The following is a 6819-nucleotide window of genomic DNA, read 5'->3' as shown; positions in this document are numbered from 1 at the left end:
CTCTTTGGAGAATCAGTTGTGCTGGATGGTGTTTTGCTGGGGCAAACATGAGAAGGAATGTTTAGCTGAAGCAGACACAGGAGAGAGGATGCTCTGCTTAAGCAAACATGAAAGGACACGTGATGAAGGATTCTTTGCTTACAACACGTATGTATTTGGTCTGCTTTACACTGACCTGCATTTGACTCAGGGTGATTGGATGCATGTGCTGGCTCAAGATCTGTACTGAGGCAAGGCATGTGGAGGACATGTAATGTTTGGAGGCTATAAATAGGACTCAATGGAGTGATGGCGAGAGAGAGCTTGGCTCTCTGGTACAGCTAGCTGTGTAATGCTTGGCGGTCTCCTGTCTTCGCTGATCTTCGCTTCCCTGAGAGAGGCACAGTCAAGAACTTCTGGTGTTCCTGCTGGCCCCTCCTGCTGACATATGCCAGGGCCGAGGCCTGGCGTCTCTGGTAGGTTGTGTCACTGCTGTTGCTAACTTGATCCTATCGAATCGGACCGCTGGTGTATCCGTGAAGTGTTTGCATGTGAGTGGACTGAGCTGCTGCCACTGCTGACCTGTGACCTGAACTGCTGATTTCCGGACAACACAGATGGGAGTTGCTCCAAAGGACCTTTCTAAACAGGTCCACTTCCCCCGTATCCTATTTCCCCACTACCTCTGGTGGGTGGGTGGGGGTTAGAAGGAAGGTTAAAGTATTTAAGAGCCATCATTAAAAATAAGGTTTGAAAGAATTAGAGTCACAGTCCAGCATCAAGGAAGGGGCACACCTGGGAACTCTGACCTGGTAGCAGGTCTGGTCCTTTGAGTCCCCCACACTGTTTCTTCCTTTCCTGTGGCCCATGGGATAGATGTGACGGGCCCCTTCAGCTTCCTTCTGTCTCTTACCTCTCTCTACAATGACCTCAAGCAGCAACATTCGTAACTGACACTATAAGGAGGACAGCTAATCAGGAGGGAACATGAGACAGGGCATGCTGTGCTTTCATTCATAATTTTTGTTGTTGTTATTATTATTATTATTATTATTATTATTATTATTATTATTATTGACAAGGTATCATAGCCCAGGTTAGATCGGAACTCACTGTACAGCCAGGTTGGACTTAAATGTACCACGTCTGTACCCAGCCTGCTCTTAGAACTTTCGATGCTCCTGCCTCAGCCTCCTGTGTGCTGAGGTCCTGGCAGATGGGCTGCCTCTCTTCTTACTGCCCAGCCATTTGTTGAGCAGATGTGCAACTCAGTTCAGAAAACTCTAATGCACGCCGCCTCTCCAGCTCCTGAAACAAGAAAAAGTAGGAAGCATTCGCTGCCCTGGGCTGAGGCCTCTGTACGTCGAGCAACAAAGCAAAAATGTGTTTTGAAACACATTGATGAGGGAATAGCTGGGGTGCGTCTAAGGAGTGTGAGATGATTTGGGGTGCTCCTGAGCCAGGAGGAAGCCGCGTGGATTCTCATGAGTCTCTGTCTCCCGAACTCTGGGCAGAAGGACTGTTTTGGGCTGGCTTGACTTTTTCCAATCTGAGGCTCTCTGTCCTTCCCAAAGCAGAGCAGGCACGGCCTCAGCTTGGGTGGTCAATGGCTCCTGCTGGTGAAGTGACTTCTGTGGTTTCTTTGTTTTAGAGGTTTCTATTTATGGCCAGTAACATTGATTTTTTTTTTTCATCTGCAGAAGGAGATCATCAAGTTTCCCTTAAAACCCTGGTCCAGCCAGTCAGTAACTGGTTTCGGATGCATTTTGATGAGGCCGTGCTGTAGACAGGATGCGACTGTTTTAAAAGGCCCGATGGAGGCTCGGCAGTGTTCTTCATAAATGCCAGTCATGTGTGTGTAATTCAGGTCCTGGCCCCAGCCCATGCAGCCTCACTTCTTGCTCCCCCTCCTGCAGCTACAGAAAGAGGGCAGCATTCTCTGTTTTCCCCACTGCCCTCCTGCTATGCCTTTACCCCTAACCTGCCATCCACCTCCATCTCGGTCTGCCCCTTGGGCCCTTCCACTGTGGGAGAGCCTTCCCACCCCTAAAATAATTCCCAAAATGATCCCTCTAAGGCATGTCCAGCAGCAGGTCTCCCAGGAGATTCTAAATGTCATTAAGGTAACAACCAAGATTAACCATCACACACACACACACACACACACACACACACACACACACACACACACACACACCACTCACCCTTCCTCAAAGGCAGACATATCAGCCACTATTAAAATGCCCATTCCTTTTGGGCTTCCATACAGAGCCTCATAGGACCTACATGGGTGGCCCTAGTGGTCCTCATTTCTCCATGACAACTAGTCTGACACCTGTTGGTTAGCTTAAAATCCCTGAGCTAACCTGATCTCCCATGTTAATTCATGCTGTGTGTGTCTGGGGGGGGAAAGGGGGGTTGGTGTGCACACATGCACATGTACACACAGACACATTCACATGTATTCACACAGACACTCACATACATTCACATACTCAACATGACACTAACAAATTCACACACACACTGACACCAACGCAGTCACATACATACACATAGCAATGTGCACACACACAATCATGCACATTTACACACTCACACTCATATACACGTACACTATCACATAAGCATGCATACTACCACACACACACACACACACACAGAGAGAGAGAGAGAGAGAGAGAGAGAGAGAGAGAGAGAGAGAGAGAGAGAGAGGAGTTGATTACTGGATCTGTATGAATTAGCAGGAGTGATTATATCAGCCTAGCTTTTTGTCTGTGTACAAGGAGATGTGAGGTGGGTGCCCTTACAGAGGTGAGGCACCACAGAGGTCACACAGGAGTCTCAGTAATGGGGTACCCAGGCTGTGGAAAACTGGGTCAAGTGGCAGGCTCCAGGTTCCGCATTCCTCAGACTAGAAGTGACTTGTTTTCCTAGATTCCTTCCCCCAGATCCTAGATAATATGTGGTCTTCAGCCTAATGGACCCTCTAGCCTCCCTGTTGCTTTGATTGCAGACATATTTGGAGATGCACGTGGTGACTCCATGTCATGGGCAGATGCTGCTGGTGGTGGTTGTGGTGGTGATGGTTGGCAAGGCTCACTCCTGGCAGCAGCTGATCTGGCAGGAACCCGTGGGGCTGGAGGCTGGTGGCAGTCCAGAGGCCAGGCATGATCTCTGATAGTTTTAGGCTCCACCGTCCTTGTCCTGTCTTGCTCCTGGGGGGCGTAGAAGGCAGCAGACTGAGGTGTATTGCGGAGTGTGGCTGCTTCAAGTCCACAAATTATAACAACAATCTGTTTCTATTTTTGACTCACGTTCACACTTTTACAGGATCAGTATTGTACAGGGGTCTCTCCCTGGAGCCGCTCACGCCGTGTTTGTAAGGTTTTATTTCCTCTGTTGTTTACAGTGAGAAATGGGGATTTGCAGCACAAGCCGTATCTGTAGCCGGAGAGTAGAGGGCATCCCTCTCTTCACTGTCCGCTCTGGTTGAGTCTTGTCCTCAGTGGCCAGTTACAGACAACTGGAGTGTTAGCAGCCAAGTGCCAAATCGGAGGGGAAGTTTAATGAGCGTGTAAGCTTCAGATGAAGTGTGGCTGATCATGCGTGCTACACAAAACATGTGTTCTCTCTCTGGGATAAAGAGGCCAGCCGCCACAGCTCAGAGGTTAAGAGCAAAGGCTGCTCTTCTAAAGAACTGGGGTTTGGTTTCCAGCACACACAGGACTGCTCGCAACTGTCTGTAACACCAGTTCCAGGTGACCCAACACCCTCTTCTGGCTTTCTCAGGTACCAGGCTCTCAGGAGGTGCACAGGCAGGTAGCCAGGCAAAACACCCAGACACATGAAATAAAAACAATCTTTTAAGAGGTTAAGTCATCGAGGTGTATTGGGTCGCTTAGGTACCAGGTGTCTGTCTCCTTGCAGTTTTTCCTAGGAGAATTCTTGCCTGACTCTATCCCAGAATTCTATCTTCTTCTGGATGTCCCACCTCCTGTTTTTCTGCCTAAGCCATAGGCCATCAGATTTATTTATTGACAGATGCCACACCCATCTAGACCTAAGATATTCTCTCTACAGAAGGATTGACAGACACAGAATGGACATGCAACCCATTTGGGTTAAAGACAAAAACAAAAACAAAAACAAAAACAAAAAATCCACAACCTAACTAGCCAGAAAAGACTTCTGGAAAAATCTAAAGACACAGTAAGACCACTGCTGCTTTAAGTCTGTGGAGATGCCAGGGGAGGGAAGAGGTGCAGAGAGACAAGGCAGGGGCCTGGAGCTGCAGGGAAGATGGCTTCCTTGGCAGACATTCATGCTGGAAGGCCATAGATGATTCCAGTGCTAAAGAGGACAGGGTCACAGGAGAAGCCGAGGTGGCCTCCGTGTCACTCTCAGTGGAGTGGAGAGGGGACCATGAGAGCACTGTTCCTTCTGCTTTCTGAACCATACTTTTCAACTAACTCAAAGCCCAAAATGGTCTCAGCAGAAAGAAGCTTGTGAATAACTGGTCACCCACAGACTGGGAAAAGCTGTGGCCTCAGCTGGGACCATCTAGGGGGTTCTCGTCTAAGAAGGCAACTGCAATGTGGTATTATGTATGTATGTATGTATGTATGTATGTATGTATGTATGTATGTATGTATTTATTATGTGTATGTATTTGTGTGCCTGAGTGTGGTACCCTCAGAGGCCAGTGTATCCCATTTACAGTTAGTTGTGTGATCTGCTAGACCTGGGTACTGGGACCTTATCCCCTACGCCCTGTCACAGCACTCGTAAATGCTGAGCTGTCTCTCCAGCCCCAAGTTGATACTTTTAAAAGTTCACTTCCGGGGCTGGGGATTTAGCTCAGTGGTAGAGCGCTTACCTAGGAAGCGCAAGGCCCTGGGTTCGGTCCCCAGCTCCGAAAAAAAGAACCAAAAAAAAAAAAAGTTCACTTCCAATGACATTGTCAAAATCCAACTCGTGGGCTGATGAGATGGCTCAGTGGGCAGAGGAGCTTGCTGCCAAGCCACACGACTTGAGTTCAATCCCCAGAACCAATGTGGTGAAAGGACAGAACAGACCCAGGTTGTCCCCTGACTTCTACATACACATCGTGGCATGTGTGGGCACATATAAAAATAAATAAATAAAAATTTAAATATAATAAAAATTTAAAAAACCCAACTCATTCTTGACTGTTAAAAACTACTCCCGTGTGGGAACTGAGTCTTTTCTCTCTCGGGACACCCAGAGAATTGTGAAGTGTCGGGCCCTTCAAACATGGCTGGCTGTAGGAGCACTGGTGGAAGAGTAATCACAGAGTGAGAACCAGTGGCAAGAATCACTTCCAGGGCCCCCCATTCCCTACTGCCTGGTTCCCAGTTCCTGCCATGGTGAGTGATGGTTCCCGTCACTCTGCCTGCATCCTTGGTAGTCACATTCATATGACTCCATTAGTGATGTGTCTCGCTGACTCGTGTACCCCGATTGGGGTGATAGGTGGACAGCAGTTACCCTACCCTGGATGTGCCCTAGACCTTTCACAGTCCCCTTCTACCTGGTTAACTTCTATGCTCCCTTCCTGGAGGAGACACAGGACGTCTTTCAGACTCTTCTAGCTGAGCAGGAAGGGCATTGCCTGGAGATGCCTGGAGACCACACTTGGACTGAGCTTCTTCAGAGCTGGGTCACCTGCCAATCCTGGGCTTGTGATTTAGAAGCTGGGCTTACATTTGAGCAGCCCTGGCCCGGAGCAGCCCAGTTTACCAGAGGAAGCAACAGGATGCAGGGGACTAGGGGGGATCCTGAGCTAGCCCACAGCCTCCTGATGAGGGCGAGGTTGTGGCTGTAGGTGGGGCAGTGAGTGGCTCTGTGAACCATCCTTTTGTACCATCACAAAGCTGTCCTGACACCACGGGCAGCCGTGTGAGCCTGGTAAGTGTGAACATTGGGGGAGCTGCCAGAACTCCGCAGGGACTCCATGCGGTGTGGATAGACCCCTCTGAAGATGGATAGGGAATGTTCCTCAGTACCACACACGAAAACTGTCTCCTGGCGTACACCTCTGAGCTGTAAATGGCAAGGAGCTGTCTCTGTGCATCCAGTAGGTGCTCATTAAATGTTTGTTAAGTGAATGAGTTGGAGGCTGGAGTAAGAGAGTTGGAAATGGGCTGTCCTGGGAATTCATCCTTTTTCCTTTATTGACTTTCAGAAGGCTAGATTTTGAGGGTGGATATTGGATATTGAGGGTGTCTTTTCTTCCTTTCTTCTCTCCCTCCCTCCCTCCTTCTTATCTTCTTCAAGGCCCCACCCTTTCTTGATTTTTTTTTTTTTTGAGATAGGTTTCTCTGTGTAGCCCTGGCTGGCCTAGATCTCACTACGTAGACCAGGCTGGCCTCAAAATCCCAGCTATCCACCTGCCTCTTTCTCCAGCCTGTTGGCTGGGACAGCCTGTGCTGCCTGGGACATATTTCCTGTTTAGATGTGTGAACAGATACATAAAAGGAAGAATTTAAAAAGAAACAGTCTAGACTTTTGGAGACTCCCAAACTTTGACTAACTAAAACCATCTTTAATTCAGAAGCCCACGAGGAATCCCAGACTTTTGCTTTCATTTTTCTGTAATCTAAAACTGCTGTAAGAATTCCCATTTCACCCAAATGTCAGGCCAATCTCATGTTTCCAGAACCCTTAACAAGTGGCATCTCAGATGTCAAGTACCTTGTAGGGACTGTATCCCACTGTGACCTCTGTGGTACATGCTTACAGAGAATCATCCAGCTATTAAACTGGGGACACAGGGATAAAATCACACCTCCTTAGAAAACTCAAGACTGCAAAGCA

The sequence above is a fragment of the Rattus norvegicus genome, chromosome 3 (genome assembly GCF_036323735.1).
Source record: "Rattus norvegicus strain BN/NHsdMcwi chromosome 3, GRCr8, whole genome shotgun sequence".
Classification (NCBI taxonomy): domain Eukaryota; kingdom Metazoa; phylum Chordata; class Mammalia; order Rodentia; family Muridae; genus Rattus; species Rattus norvegicus.
The sequence above is the reverse complement of the archived record's forward strand: the minus strand, read 5'-3'. Positions refer to the sequence as shown.